The sequence below is a fragment of the Stomoxys calcitrans genome, chromosome 2, assembly GCF_963082655.1.
Source record: "Stomoxys calcitrans chromosome 2, idStoCalc2.1, whole genome shotgun sequence".
In the NCBI taxonomy this organism is placed as follows: Eukaryota; Metazoa; Arthropoda; class Insecta; order Diptera; family Muscidae; genus Stomoxys; species Stomoxys calcitrans.
In genome coordinates this window covers 215,946,452-215,963,062 of record NC_081553.1, presented here as the reverse complement: position 1 = coordinate 215,963,062, position 16,611 = coordinate 215,946,452, and the positions used below count along the sequence as shown (strand labels likewise).

General features: G+C 31.3%; 1 protein-coding gene and 2 long non-coding RNA genes across 5 annotated transcripts in view; 2 read left to right on the top strand and 1 right to left on the bottom strand.

Annotated features, from left to right (window-relative positions):
- LOC106081092 (maternal protein pumilio) overlaps nucleotides 1–16,611 on the top strand; it is an 809,199-nt gene that overhangs the window by 182,450 nt on the left and 610,138 nt on the right. The window lies entirely within an intron of this gene.
- On the bottom strand, nucleotides 9,596–9,906 carry LOC131994935 (uncharacterized). The gene is made up of 2 exons (XR_009396976.1): nucleotides 9,768–9,906; nucleotides 9,596–9,659 (listed from the first exon to the last, which is right to left on the bottom strand). It is a non-coding gene; the product is annotated as an uncharacterized LOC131994935 (long non-coding RNA).
- LOC131994934 (uncharacterized) lies at nucleotides 10,917–11,250 on the top strand. Its single transcript, XR_009396974.1, has 2 exons — nucleotides 10,917–11,078; nucleotides 11,187–11,250. It is a non-coding gene; the product is annotated as an uncharacterized LOC131994934 (long non-coding RNA).

Here is a 16,611-nt window from a genome sequence, read left to right as displayed (position 1 = left end):
CGACATCATTCTTCAATTTCACCCAGATCGGTCTAGATTTAGATATAACTGCCTTATAGACCGATCTCTCGATTTAAGGTCTTGCGCCCATCAAAGGCGCGTTTATTGTCCGATGTCGCCGAAATTTGGGACAGTGAGTTGTGTTAGGCTCTTCGACATCCTTCTGTAATTTGGTCCAGATCGGTCCAGATTTGAATATAGCTGCCATATAGATTGATCTCTCGATTTAAAGTCTTGGCTCAATAAAAGACTCTTTTATAATCCGATTTCACCGAAATTTGACACAGTGACTTATGTTGGGCTTTTCGACTTTCGTGTCGTATATGGTTCAGATCGGTTTATTTTTAAATATAGCTACTAAAAATACCAATATTTTGTTATACACAATTGAACAATGACTTGTACATATTAGTATTTGGTCCAAATCCAAATTTGGGGCATAAGGTATGCATTTTTCACCGGATTTTGACGAAAGGTGGTTTACATATATACCTGATGTGGTGAGTATCCACAATTCGGCCCGGCCGAACTAAACTCCTTTTTTCTTGTTTAATTTAATTTTTTTATTTTTTATAAATTTTTTTATTTATTATATTTTTTTATATATTTTTTATATATTTTTTATATATTTTTTTTATATATGTTTTATATATTTCTTTTTATATTTTTTTAATTTTTTTTAATTTTTAAATTTTTTAAATTTTTTTTATTTTTTATATTTTTTATATTTTTTTTTTTTGTATTTTTTATTTTTTAATTTTTTTTATTTTTTTTTATAATTTTTTTATAATTTTTTTTATTTTTTTTTATTTTTTTTATAATTTTTTTTATTTTTTTATATTTTTTTTATTTTTTATATTTTTTATATTTTTTTTATTTTAATTTTTTTTTTAATTTTTTTTACTTTTTTATATTTTTTGTATTTTTTTAATTAGTCTTTTTAACTATTTTTTTTTTGTTTTATTTTTTAATTAAATTTATTTTTTTTATATATATTTTATTTTTAAAATTTTTTTATATTGCTTTTATTTTTTAATTAAATTTAGTTTTTTTCTTAAACTTTTAAAAAGGAAAAAAGTTTGGTATTGTCTTGTATTTCATTTAATATTTATGTTTTTTATGAAATACATAAAAAACATAAATATTAAATGAAATACAAGACAATACCAAACTTTTTTCTTTTTTAAAAGTTTAATTTTAATGTTTTTATTTATTTTTAATTTTTATTTTTTTGAAGTTTTTATTTTTATATATATTTTTTTAAGTTTTTTTTTTATGTGATATAATTTTTATTTTTTTTTTAAATTTTTATTTATTTTAACTTTTAATTCTTTTTATTACTTTCTTTTTTAATTAATTTTTTTTTAATTATTTTTATTTTTTAATTTTTTTTATTTTTTATTTGTTTTTTATTTTTTAATTTTATTTTAAAAGTTTTTTAACTTTAATTTTTTTAATTCTTTTTTTTAATTTTTGATATTTTTAATTAATTTTTTTTTAAATTATTTTTTTTTTTATTTGAATTTTTTTTTATTTTAATTTTTGTTTTTAATTTTTTTTATTATAATTTTTTTTTATTTTAATTTTTTTTTATTTTAAATTTTTTTAAATTTATTTTATTGTTTTTTTTTATTTTATTTTATTTTTTTTTAATTTTATTGTTTTTTATTTTATTTTTTTTTTTAATTTTATTTTGTTTTTTCATTTATTTTTTTTTTTAATTTTAATGTTAATTAAATTTTTATTTAATTTTACTTTTAATTTTAAAACTAAATTTTTTTAATTTTTTTTTTCCAATATTTTATTTTATTTTTCACTAAAACTATTTTTTTATTTTAATTTTTTTATGTTTTTATTTTATTTTTTTATGTTTTTATTTTATTTTTTTTATGTTTTTATTTTATTTTTTTTATGTTTTTATTTTATTTTTTTTTTATTTTCTTTTCATTTTTTTATTTTTATTTTTTTTTTAATTTTAATTGTTTTAACTTTTTTATTTTTTTTAATTAAATTTACTTAAATTTTTTTTTTCTAAAGGGTGATTTTTTTGAGGTTAGGATTTTCATGCATTAGTATTTGACAGATCACGTGGGATTTCAGACATGGTGTCAAAGAGAAAGATGCTCAGTATGCTTTGACATTTCATCATGAATAGACTTACTAACGAGCAACGCTTGCAAATCATTGAATTTTATTACCAAAATCAGTGTTCGGTTCGAAATGTGTTCATTCACCGTAACGTTGCGTCCAACAGCATCTTTGAAAAAACACGGTCCAATGATTCCACCAGCGTACAAACCACACCAAACAGTGCATTTTTCAGGATGCATGGGCAGTTCTTGAACGGCTTCTGGTTGCTCTTCACTCCAAATGCGGCAATTTTGCTTATTTACGTAGCCATTCAACCAGAAATGAGCCTCATCGCTGAACAAAATTTGTCAAAATTTGAACACATTTCGAACCGAACACTGATTTTGGTAATAAAATTCAATGATTTGCAAGCGTTGCTCGTTAGTAAGTCTATTCATGATGAAATGTCAAAGCATACTGAGCATCTTTCTCTTTGACACCATGTCTGAAATCCCACGTGATCTGTCAAATACTAATGCATGAAAATCCTAACCTCAAAAAAATCACCCTTTATATAAAAAAAAATTTTTGTTGTATTCTTTTATTTTTTTAAGTTTTTATTTTAATTTTTATGTTTTTTTTTTATTTTTTTTAATATTTTAAACTTTTTCTTTTTAATTAAATTTACTTACATTTGTTATTTTCTATATAAAAAAATAATTTGTTATATTCTTTTATTTCTCTCGTTTTGATTTTTATTTTTTACTTCCATTTTTTTTATTTGTTTTTGTTTTATTTTTTGTTATTCTCTTTAATTTTAATTTAAATTTTAATTAATTTTTTAATTTTATTTTTTAATTTTTTATTTATCTATTATTTTTTTTTTTTAATTTACATTATTTGTTAATATTTTTATATTTTTTTTCTATTTTAATTTACATTATTTTTTAATATTTTTATTTTGTTTTATTATTTTTACTTGTTTTTACTTTTTTTATATATTTTTATTTTTTTTTTTTGTTTTTATTGTTTTTTTATTTTTTAATTAAATTTAATCGCACATTTTTTGGAAATGAAAAAATTTTTGTTATTTTCTTTTATTTCTAAATTTTATATTTTTTATGTTTTTTGTTTTATTTTTATTTTTTTACTTTTTATTTTTTTTAATTTTTATAATTTTTTTGGGTATATTTTTTAGTGTATTTCATTTTAATTTTTTTTATTATTCTTATGTTTATTTTTCATTTCTTTTAGCTTTGTTTTTTTTAATTTAGTTTTCTTATTAAGCTTAGTTTTCTTTCCACTTTATGTATTGTTTCAATGTGGAATGACAATTTTTTCGAACACGCTCTATAACCCATTGAAAATCTTTGTAAGCCCATGCTTCAAGGTTGATAAAATTAAATACCTCTTATAATGGGTGCTGTGAAAAAGTCTATGGCTTAAGTTTGAAGTGAGAGAACTTGCGAAATGCTCAACTTTTTGTTTATCTTTCTAAGCCCCCCCCCATGTTTATGCTGTCTTCCTTACAAACACACACACAACACCAATATATAGAAGGCCGGGCAGACAAAAATCTCAACTATTTCTACATACCAAGTTATGGCGTTTAAAATGCCTTTTGGAAACACACACACCCAACACATATGAACACATGTGTGTAAAAGGGAATGGAATATATTTATGTGTGGGCCTCGTATAAGGCCTTCTTGCCTATGTTGAAAATTTTCTTTTTTTTATAACGTAGAATGGTTTGGGTTACAAAGAAAGTGGTGAAGAGTTTGCCAAAAAATCCTTCATATTTCTGTAAGCAAAAATTCAAATTGAAATTTTCATTGAAAATTACTAGAGGCCACCGTAGCGCAGAGGTTAGCATGTCCGCCGATGACGCTGAACGCCTGGGTTCGAATCCTGGCGTGACCTTCAAAAAAAAATTTCATCGGTGGTTTTCCCCCTCCTAATGCTGGCAACATTTGGAAGGTACTATGCCATGTAAAACTTCTCCCCAAAAAGGTGTCGGCACTCCGTTTGGACTCGGCTATAAAAAGGAGGCCCCTTAATATTGAGCTTTAACTTGAATCGGACTGCACTCATTGATAAATGAGAAATTTGCCCCTGTTCCTTAGTGGAATGGTCATAGGCAAAATTTGCATTACAAGACCTTCCATCAGGCCCAAATATGGGATATGCAATGTATTTGGGCCTCATGCGACCTAGGATTGCAAATTAAATGTTTTTCTATGATATCTGCTTTCATTACCTCTTTCAGGACTTGGCTTGTAAGGCCTTTGAAATACTTCACCCTAGGTTTTTTTTACATGCTCAAACAACTTACAAACAATTTTCAGATAATAAAGTCGAAAAACATTTAAGCAGACAAGTGTTAAACCACATAAACCACCTTAACCAACCCCACTCCACACATCCTTTTCCTCCCCCATCCACTCTTCCTCTAGACATTCTCTTTCTCCCACAAAAAAATACATATGCCACACACGCACATTTTCTTGGGATTTCATGGCTGTAAGTTTTGAGATTGTTGGTGGGGAAAAAGGCGTCGAAAGGATCAAAAGTTTTTCAAAACACAGAAAAACAACAACAACAACAAGAAAAAACTCCTAATAAGTATGTGTTGTTTTTAAGTGTATGCGTTTTATGATAGTTTTAACCAAATACCAAGAACGGATCTCATAGAAAATTCTTCCCTTTAAAAGATGCAAATTTTCCCCAGGGAAATGAAATACAAGTAGAACAGAAAAAAATAGACAAATTCTTGTTTGGCAAAACTTTTATTCATAATGATGGCTTTCGAATATAGAATAGGAAAGGAGGTGGGTATAATGTGTCAAGGCTTAGAAATGCAAAAACCAATTTTGGGGAGTTTTGGTATTTAAAGGATTGGTTGACCAACAAAAAGTTTTTACTTTGATGATGGCAGAGAGAAGAGGCATGGGAAAAGGGAGAGAGAATGGGAGGGAGGGAAGGAGAATGAAGATGTATTAGTTTAATGGTTAGGATATTTAATGTTATGTAGTGATTATGATATAGAGAGACTTAGCGACTATAAAAGGAGAGGGCCAGAAAGTATTATGTTAAGTTTGATTAGCTTAAAGTGGTAGTCTTTTAAGGTATTAATGCATGTCCTTAATCTCCTTGTTTGTTTTGAAGAAATTAAAATTTTTTCTAATTAAGCATTAAAAAAAATAATTAGAAAAACATTCCTAAACAAGTATTAAAAATTAAAAAAAAAATAAAATATGACAAAGTAAAAAAATCAAAAAAAAAAAGAATTTTAAAAAAAATTTAAAAAAAAGAAGCGAAATTAACAATAAGAGCGTGCAAAGTTCGACCGGGCCGAATTTCATATACCCTCCACCATGGATCGTATTTGTGGAGTTCTTTGTGCGGTATCTCTTTTTAGCCAAACAAAGAATAATGGATAAAATTTGTTAAGCCAATGGAGCTATATCAAGTTATAGTCCGATTCGGACCATACATGAATTGAATGTTAAATACCATAGTAATACCATTGGGTAATATTTCAGTCAATTTGGATAAGAATTACGCCTTGTAGGTGCCCAAGAAGTATAACCGGGCAATCGGTTTATATGGGAGATGTATCAGGCTATAGATCGATTCAGACCATATTGAACACGTTGAAGGGCATGGGAAAAGCTGTTTGAAATCGGAGAATTGCGCCCTCTAGGGGGCGATTTATATGGCAACTATATCAGGTTATGGATCGATTTGAACCATGCTTAGCACAGTTTTTGAAAGTCATAACAAAATGCTTTGTGCTCAATTTTTGCCAAATCGGATGAGAATTGCGCCCTCTAGTGGCTGAAGAAATCAAGATCCGCGATCGTTTTATATAGCAGCTATATCAGGTTATGGGCCGATTTTATCCATACCTTACACAGTTTTTGGAATTCTTAACAAAACACTTCATGCAAAATTTCAGCCAAATTGGGTAAGAATTGCGCCCGCTAGAGGCTAAAGAAGTCAAGACGCCAGATCGGTTTATATGGTAGCTATATCAGGTTATAGACCGATATTAACTTTTCTCAACACAGTTGTTGGAAGTCATAACGAAACACGTCGTTCAAAATTTCATCCAAATCGGATGGGAATTGCGCACTCTAGATGCTCAAGAAGTCAAGACCCCAGATAGGTTTATATGACAGCTATATCAGGTAATACACCGATGTCAACCATACTCAGCACAGTTGTTGGAAGTCATAATAAAACACTTCATGAAAAATTTCAGACAAATCGGATAAGAATTGTGTCCTCTAGCGGCTCAAGAAGTCAAGACCCCAGTTCGGTTTATATGGCAGCTATATCAAGTTATGCACCGATTTGAACCATATTTAGCACAGTTTTTGGAAGTCATATAAAAACACCTTATGCAAAATTTCAGCCGAATCGGACCGATTCGGAGCGTACTTGCACCGTGGTTGGAAGTCGTACCGGAAGATTTCATGCGAACTTTCAGTCAAATCGGACAAAAGTTGTGGCTTGTAAGGGCTCAAGAGTTCAAATCGGGAGATCGGTTTATATGGTAGCTTTATCAGGTTATAGACCGATTCAGACCGTACTTGGCGCAGTTGTTGAAAGTCTTAACAGAACATCGCATACAAAATTTCAGGTAAATCGGATAAAAATTGCCGCTTGTAAGGGCTCAGGAAGTGAAATCGGAAGATCGGTATATGTGGGAGCTATATCAGGTTATAGACCCATTCCGACCTTCCGTGGCACAGTTGGAGGAAGTCATAACGGAACACCTTATGCAGAATTTTAATCAAATCGGACAAAAATTGTGGCTTGTAAGGGCTCAAGAGTTCAAATTAGGAGATCGGTTTATATGGGAGCTATATGAAGTTATAAACCGATTTGGACTGTACTTGGCACAGTTGTTAGAGGTCTTAACAGGACATTACATGCAAAATTTCAGCCAAATCAGACAAAAATTGCGGCTTCCAGGGGCATAAGAATTCAAATCTGGAGATCGGTTAATATGGAAGCTTTATCAGGTTATAGACCTATTCCGACCTTCCGGGGCACAGTTGTTGGAAGTCATAACGGAAAACCGCATGGAAAATTTTATTCAAATCAGACAAAAATTGTGGCTTCTAAGGTCTTAAGAATACAACTCGGAAGATCGGTTTATATGGGAGCTATATAAGGTTATTGACCGATTTGAACCGTACTTGGCTCAGTTGTTGGAAGTCATAACGGAACACCAAATGCAAAATTTCAGCCAAATCGGACAAAAACTGCGGCTTCCAGGGGGTTAAGAATTCAAATAGGAAGATCGGTTTATATGCGACCTATATCCAAATCTGAACCGGTATGGCCCATTTACTATCCCCAATGACCTAAATCAATAAGAAGTATCTGTGGAAAATTTCAAACGGCTAGCTTTATGCGTTCCATCGCTATCGTGATTTCGACAGATGGACGGACGGACATGGCTTGATCGACTCATAGTGCCGAGACTATATAAAATTTATGGGATCGCAAATCAATATATGGGGGCTATATCTGTTTATAGACCGATACTTTGCATGGATGTTGGAAGGCGTAACTCAAGTTTTTGTTCCAAATTTTAGCTAAATCGGAAGAAAATTGAGATTGCTAGGGGCTCATCATCAAGTCAAGTTGCTGGATCGGTATTTTTGGGGGGCTATATCTAAATCTGATCAGATTTTAAATGAAATGAAATTTTGCACACGTATTGGAGCGTCAAATTAAACATCTGCAAAATTTTGTGAAGATCGCACCAAAATTGTGGCGACTACGGCCCTACATCACCCATAATATGGTTGAAAAGTCTTCTAACCGAAGACGAAACGCGTCCCATACTGGTTGGTGTGTGTTGCGACCTCTGGCTTACCTTAACCATATGCAAAAAGAAAATTTGCGATCATGGAGCTTGCCTTGAGAGAGAAACAGGCAAAAAACTGGTAAAGGGAAAAATTCGACAGTACCAGTGGCCGGGATTCAAACCTGAGCACACGGCGCAACACCGAGAGCCGTTGCCGTTGTCTAACGTAGAAAAAATCTCTAAAAGATTTTTTTTTGTTATTTGAAAGTTACTGGTAAACTTCTTAATGAAGTATTTTGGCTAATATATGTCACCTTCTGGGAAATAGTTTTCGTTTTTTTTTTTTTTTCAAAATTGTTCCCGTTATATTTCTGGTTTTTGGCAACATCTTTGTAAAGCGAAGAATTTAACCGAATTTTAAACTAACTGTTCATTGGTTTACTTTTGTAGACCAAACCAACTTTTCCACTTGAGCCTCTTTGTGTATGCTCTTATGGGCTATCAGTGGCTATGTGCAATGAATGCTAATTTCTTTTAAAACGATTCATTTAACAATGATAGCAAACCAGATATTTGAACTCTTTACCACAAACACTCTAACTCTCTTATAACAATTAAAAGGCACCCATATGAAAGAAATTCTTGGTAGTGTCGAAATTTCTTATTTTGCATTGTTATTTTATTTTCATTGCTTCAGTTTTTATCAGTTTTGGTAACTAAATATAGTTAAACCATGTAAATGTGTGCAAATGACAAACTTATTTGAAAAGAATTTTGAATCCAAAGTTCTTTTTTTTTAGGTTTCCTTGAAATTGCTTTCTCTGAAAGCACACACACTCATCTACAAATATTGAGATAAAAATTCCTCCCCGCCCCCACTTCAATATGATTCCTTTTGCCATACTTTATAATACAGTTAAAACATATCTTGACTTGTGGTTTTGAAAACTATTTGAAATGGCCAGACAACAAGTCAGTAAGTGAGTTGAGAAAAACTCATTTTGTAGACCACATTTCAATAAAAGGACTTTATAAAATTCACAGATATATTTAATAGAAGCTGTATTTTATGGAAGACAGAGAAAATTTTGAATATGAAAGCTGATGATATAAGGACTTTAATAAAACAGGAATTAGTTAAGTGACTTAGAATGTGGTCGTAGAGACACTGGCATTAAAAAAAGTTAACACTCCCCCCAAAATTTCTATGGAAATAAAAAATTTTGCGAAAATTTTCTATAGAAATAAAAAATTTTCCGAAAATTTTCTATAGAAATAAAAAATTTTGCGAAAAATTTCTATAGAAATAAAAAATTTTGCGAAAATTTTCTATAGAAATAAACAATTTTGCGAAAATTTTCTATAGAAATAAAAAATTTTGCGAAAATTTTCTATAGAAATAAAAAATTTTGCGAAAATTTTCTATAGAAATAAAAAATTTTGCGAAAATTTTCTATAGAAATAAAAAATTTTGCGAAAATTTTCTATAGAAATAAAAAATTTTGCGAAAATTTTCTATAGAAATAAAAAATTTTGCGAAAATTTTCTATAGAAATAAACAATTTTGCGAAAATTTTCTATAGAAATAAAAAATTTTGCGAAAATTTTCTATACTCTGTTAGGGTATTGTTGACCTGGTTTAAAATTCTTGTAATTTTGTTGTATTGTATCGGCTATAGGTCCATTAAAACACAAATATTTAAGGTTTTTTTCTTTTATTTTTCTCCAATATTTCGGTAGACTCCGTCTACCATTTTCAAGGCTAGTTGTATTTAAATAAAAAAACAGAAAAACACAAATTTTAGTAAAAACGAATCACACAATAAAAACAGAAAAACAATAATTTTTAAGAAACTTTAATTCCTATTACATTTAATGAGTTGTTACACGAACTATTGTCTGTTGGCAACTAAATGTTCTCTTCTGCTGTGCTTGTTGACTGTGTGGCGGTATACCTTCGCGCAGCTTTCTATATCTTTCTTGAAATTCATTCTCTCGTCAGGCGGTAAGTCGATGATATGCAACATCTCGAGAGTGAATCTTCGTCTGTAATTGTTCTCTTGAGCTAAGATGTCCACATCGTTGAGGTTTGGCTTATGACCAGTCAATGCACAGTGGGCTGCTAGTGCAGTTTTCTGCTCGATTGGTCTATTATTGGCTTTTTGGTCAGATTTATGTGCAGATAACCTAGTTTTCAATTTCGTCATGGTAGTGCCAATATATGCCATCGGGCATATATTGGACTTGTCGCCGTTACATCTAATTTTATATACCACGTTTGATTTCTCCTCATTTTTAATTTTACATTTTGTCTTGCTGAATAATTCATTCACAGTTTTGCCTGTTTTTAATGCGAGATGGTATTTGTCCTTGTCGTATAGATTTGATTTGCCAAATCTTTCGGAGAATCCTTGTATGTATGTTAGCGATTTATAAATTTTTCCTTTTGTAGGCTGCTCTCCGTCTATGATTTTTCCAAGACGTTCCTTGGCCTTGCCTAATAGTGAATTAATTGTAATTGACTTCCCTAATTGGACAATTAATTCACTATTAGGCAAGGCCAAGGAACGTCTTGGAAAAATCATAGACGGAGAGCAGCCTACAAAAGGAAAAATTTATAAATCGCTAACATACATACAAGGATTCTCCGAAAGATTTGGCAAATCAAATCTATACGACAAGGACAAATACCATCTCGCATTAAAAACAGGCAAAACTGTGAATGAATTATTCAGCAAGACAAAATGTAAAATTAAAAATGAGGAGAAATCAAACGTGGTATATAAAATTAGATGTAACGGCGACAAGTCCAATATATGCCCGATGGCATATATTGGCACTACCATGACGAAATTGAAAACTAGGTTATCTGCACATAAATCTGACCAAAAAGCCAATAATAGACCAATCGAGCAGAAAACTGCACTAGCAGCCCACTGTGCATTGACTGGTCATAAGCCAAACCTCAACGATGTGGACATCTTAGCTCAAGAGAACAATTACAGACGAAGATTCACTCTCGAGATGTTGCATATCATCGACTTACCGCCTGACGAGAGAATGAATTTCAAGAAAGATATAGAAAGCTGCGCGAAGGTATACCGCCACACAGTCAACAAGCACAGCAGAAGAGAACATTTAGTTGCCAACAGACAATAGTTCGTGTAACAACTCATTAAATGTAATAGGAATTAAAGTTTCTTAAAAATTATTGTTTTTCTGTTTTTATTGTGTGATTCGTTTTTACTAAAATTTGTGTTTTTCTGTTTTTTTATTTAAATACAACTAGCCTTGAAAATGGTAGACGGAGTCTACCGAAATATTGGAGAAAAATAAAAGAAAAAAACCTTAAATATTTGTGTTTTAATGGACCTATAGCCGATACAATACAACAAAATTACAAAAATTTTCTATAGAAATAAAAAATTTTGCGAAAATTTTCTATAGAAATAAAAAATTTTGCGAAAATTTTCTATAGAAATAAAAAAATTTGCGAAAATTTTCTATAGAAATAAAAAATTTTGCGAAAATTTTCTATAGAAATAAAAAATTTTGCGAAAATTTTCTATAGAAATAAAAAATTTTGCGAAAATTTTCTATAGAAATAAAAAATTTTGCGAAAATTTTCTATAGAAATAAAAAATTTTGCGAAAATTTTCTATAGAAATAAAAAATTTTGCGAAAATTTTCTATAGAAATAAAAAATTTTGCGAAAATTTTCTATAGAAATAAAAAATTTTGCGAAAATTTTCTATAGAAATAAAAAATTTTGCGAAAATTTTCTATAGAAATAAAAAATTTTGGGAAAATTTTCTATAGAAATAAAAAATTTTGCGAAAATTTTCTATAGAAATAAAAAATTTTGCGAAAATTTTCTATAGAAATAAAAAATTTTGCGAAAATTTTCTATAGAAATAAAAAATTTTGCGAAAATTTTCTATAGAAATAAAAAATTTTGCGAAAATTTTCTATAGAAATAAAAAATTTTGCGAAAATTTTCTATAGAAATAAAAAATTTTCCAGAAAATTTTCTATAGAAATAAAAAATTTTCCAGAAAATTTTCTATAGAAATAAAAAATTTTCCAGAAAATTTTCTATAGAAATAAAAAATTTTCCAGAAAATTTTCTATAGAAATAAAAAATTTTCCAGAAAATTTTCTATAGAAATAAAAAATTTTCCAGAAAATTTTCTATAGAAATAAAAAATTTTCCAGAAAATTTTCTATAGAAATAAAAAATTTTCCAGAAAATTTTCTATAGAAATAAAAAATTTTCCAGAAAATTTTCTATAGAAATAAAAAATTTTCCAGAAAATTTTCTATAGAAATAAAAAATTTTCCAGAAAATTTTCTATAGAAATAAAAAATTTTCCAGAAAATTTTCTATAGAAATAAAAAATTTTCCAGAAAATTTTCTATAGAAATAAAAAATTTTCCGAAAATTTTCTATAGAAATAAAAAATTTTCCAGAAAATTTTCTATAGAAATAAAAAATTTTCCAGAAAATTTTCTATAGAAATAAAAAATTTTCCAGAAAATTTTTATTGTTAGTTTAGAGAGATTTTATTAAAGACTAAAATGTACAAATGAAAAATGTATGTATGCAGGCAAGAAAATATTTTAACTACATACATACATAACAATCAGAGTATACTATGTTAATACTAATATTTCTAATAGTAAATACAGTACAATTATAGCAGAGTACTTCGTATATTTCAACACCTCCCCTCGAAGTACGGCGACTATGCGACTTCAGCAACACCTAGTTCTTGAATGTGTTGTTTGTGTTTTGTAAATCCAAGTCCTTTTGTAAGTACATCAGCCGCCATGTCTTCTGATCTTCGATATTCCAATTTGATTTCATTCCCTTGTATTGTTTCTTGTATAAATTGGTACCGAACGTCGATATGTTTTGTTCGTGAGTGGTGGCCAATACTTTGAATTAGTTTTTGAGCACTTTGACTATCATTGAAGATATGTATTGGTGTTTTTGTTGCTCCTACTTCTTCGAAAAAACGCTTTAAATACAATGCTTCTTTAACAGCGTCTGTTATTGCAAGAAGTTCAGCCTCAGTACTAGAAAGAGCCACTGTTCTCTGCTTACGAGCTTCCCATGTAATTGCTGCCCCAGACATTATAAATGAAAACCCAGAATACGATCGTCTATCTGTTAAATTTGATCCCCAATCAGCATCTACTACCCCATACAGTGGGACGTTGCTTTTCTTGTATTGAAGGCCTTGATTTATTGTTCCTTTTAAGTATCGCAAAATTCTTTTAGCCGCTTGCCAGTGTTCAGCATTATAATTTGAATTAAATTGACTCAAGAAATTCACTGGATATGCTATATCTGGCCTTGTATTAACCGCCAAATACATAAGTGCACCGATTAAACTTTGATATGGGTACTTCTGCATAACTTCTGGATCTGGTTTTGAAGGTTTCTCCAATTTAATTTGTAACTCCATTGGTGTCGAAGTCGGTTTACAATTTTGCATATCAAAACGTTTCAGAACTGATTCAATGTACTCCTTGTGATTTATCGTTATTTTTCCTTGTTTCATATCTTGCTTGAACTCAATTCCAACGTATTTGCTAACCTTTCCAAGGTCTTTCATTTCAAACGTTTCTGCCAACGACTTCTTTATTTGATTCAACAGCTTTTTATCATTCGTTGCTATAAGCAGATCATCCACGTAAACTGTTACTATAATGCTTTTATTTCTGCTTAGAAACAAACATGGATCTAACTTCGATGGTTCCAGTCCCATTTCCTTTAGCTTTTGACTAAGCTTCTGATACCATTTCAGACCTGACTGGCGCAACCCATAAAGAGCCTTTTCGAGTTTACATACTGGGTTTCGACATTTTTGTAAACTTTTCATCCATTTTGTCGCTATTTCTTTAGCCAATTTGCTTTTTTGTTCACATGTCCCAACAATCTCACCATTTATCAAATTTTGCAGAACATCTTCTAGATAATCAGGAATTTCCATGTATACGTCTTCATCCAGATTTCCATTCAAATACGCAGTAACGAAATCCATCTGATGAATTTCAAAATCTTTCTCGACTGCCAAAGCTGCCACCATACGAATAGTGCTAGATCTTACTACTGGAGAATACGTGTCGGAAAAATCCTCCCCTGGCCGTTGGGAGCAGCCTTTTGCAACTAGACGTGCCTTCCGTTTGTTGTTTGCTTTGGTTCGAAGCACAAATCTATTACCAATAATATTTTTTCCTTGAGGTCTTTCCGTTATTTTCCAAGTTCCGTTCAAAATTTGGGCAACATATTCGTCCTCAATAGCTATTTGCCAATTCGCACCATCTTCGGAATTCATAGCTTCATCACATGTGACTGGGTCATCTGTAAAAGCAACATTGCTGTGTTCACAATCCATGAGCAAGTCCGCTTCCTCATTATCATCCACAGACTCCTCTGGTTCATTATTAGGAACAATTTCAGTACTCATTTTTGATAACTTCCGTGGTCGGCCTCGCCCGCCAGTTCTAAGAATCCGTTTTCTTCCTCTATTACTTTTTTGTTGTTGTGGTAAAACATTTTGATTACCTTGCGACCGTAGGTTTATTTCCTTTTGCACATCTTTTACTTGCTCGTCTTCTGGCGTGTCGCTTTCAGCTTGCGGATCCAAATTGATCTCAATATAGTTTTCTAAACTTTTTCCGTAAAATTCATTTATGAATTTGACATCCCTGCTGACTATTATATTTTTCTTCCGCGATGACCAAAAACGGTAAGCCTTTGACACTTCTGAGTATCCCACTAATATACATTCTTCCGAGCGAGAATCAAATTTTCCATTTGACTTGTCTTTTATCAATACATAGGCTCGGATTCCAAACGGTCTTAAATGCTTTATTGATGGTGTTTTTCCTGTCCAAACTTTTATAGGCAATTGTCCGTTGAGAGATCTAGTTGGACATCTATTCCGCAAGTAACATGCCGTATTAATAGCTTCGGCCCAAAAAGATTCCGGAACACCAGCCTGCTTCATCATACACCGAGCCATTTCAATAAGAGTTCTGTTCTTCCTTTCTGCAATCCCGTTTTGCTGGGGTGTATGAGGAGCTGTTAATCTTCTTTTTATGCCAGCTTGTTCCAAATACTTGTTAAAGTCCTTGTTGATATACTCTGTTCCATTATCTGACTGTAGATGTTTGATTTTCGTACCCGTGAGAAGCTCAGCTGAATTCTTATACTTCTTAAATGCGTCAAAAACTTCGGATTTCTTTTTGAGAAAATAAACCTCGCAATATCTTGAATAGTCGTCAATAAATGTGACGAAATACCTTGAATTGGAATGTGAATTTACTTTCATAGGACCACAAACATCACTGTGGACCACCTCCAACATTTCACTAGTGCGATTTTCACGTCCACTTTCAAAACGTTCTCGTGTTTGCTTTTCACTCAAACATACCTTGCAATGTGACAACTGATGACCTCGACGAATGTTAATTCCATGTGCACCTTTTTTACCCGCAAGTAGTTTCAGATCACTTTCATTCAGATGACCTAGTCTTTGGTGCCACGTATCCATGTCGTTTGGCTTCACTACCGCTGAGTTTGCCACATCTGATGTTTGCTTCAAGAAATAAAGATTACCTCTTCGTTCAGCTTTGCACATTACTTTATTTTCTTTCAGGATAAGAGCATGATCTTTGTTAAATTTTACCTTATAGCCCTTGTCTGCCAGCTTCGCAATAGACAATAAATTCGTTCGCAAGTCCTTGACGTACATTACATCTCTTACAATAAAGCTTTCCTCTTGTCTATCACCAACAACTTTAATTCTAACGTCACCCACGGCTGTTATCTTGCTCATTTCACCATTGGCTAAGCACAAATTCTTATCAATTTTTTTCATTGTTGTGAATCCTTCTTTATTCGATGACATGTGGGAGGTACACCCACTATCCAAACACCACTCATGCGAAATGTCAAGACAGTTAAACAGCGAATCGAAGCAATTGAACATAGAATTTTCTTGACTTCCTTCTTGAACCAAATTGGCATTCTGCTTTGACCGACAATTCCGGGCGTAATGCCCGAATTTTCCGCATTTGAAACAGCCTTCCTTTTGCTTACCTCTATCTGTCCTATTTTCTGTTGACCGGTTAGAGACTTTTGAACTGACCCCATTTCTTTTTGGCTTTGCGTACAACGCGTTTTGTTCGTCTCTCTCCACTTTTGCACGACGAGACTGGTCTTCCTCCAAAATTTTTACCCTTAGAACTTCTGGTTTCGGAAGTTCGTCCCTGGTCTCCAGGGCACAACGGAATGTCTCAAACGAGTCAGGCAAACTATATAACAGCAATATAGCAAGAAGATCGTCTCCTATGGCAACATTTATTTCCTTCAGCTTGCTAACGGCGTCGAAAAAATCATTTGTATGTTCTCGAACATTGTCACCATCCTTCATACGGGCTAGAGCAACCCGTTTCAACAATGTAGCCTTCCTTGCTGGACCTTTTGATTGAAATGTGTCTTCTAATTTCAGCCATATTTCTCTCGATGTTGAACATTCGGCAATCAACCCCAATTCTGAAGGCGTAATCGACAAAAGTAAATCCGCACATGCCTTCTGGTCCATTTTTCTCCAATTCGCGGCTGTATCCCCATCTGGACACAATGTTGAACCGTCCACATACGACCACAAATCATTTTTAATCAAAATTGCTCTCATTTG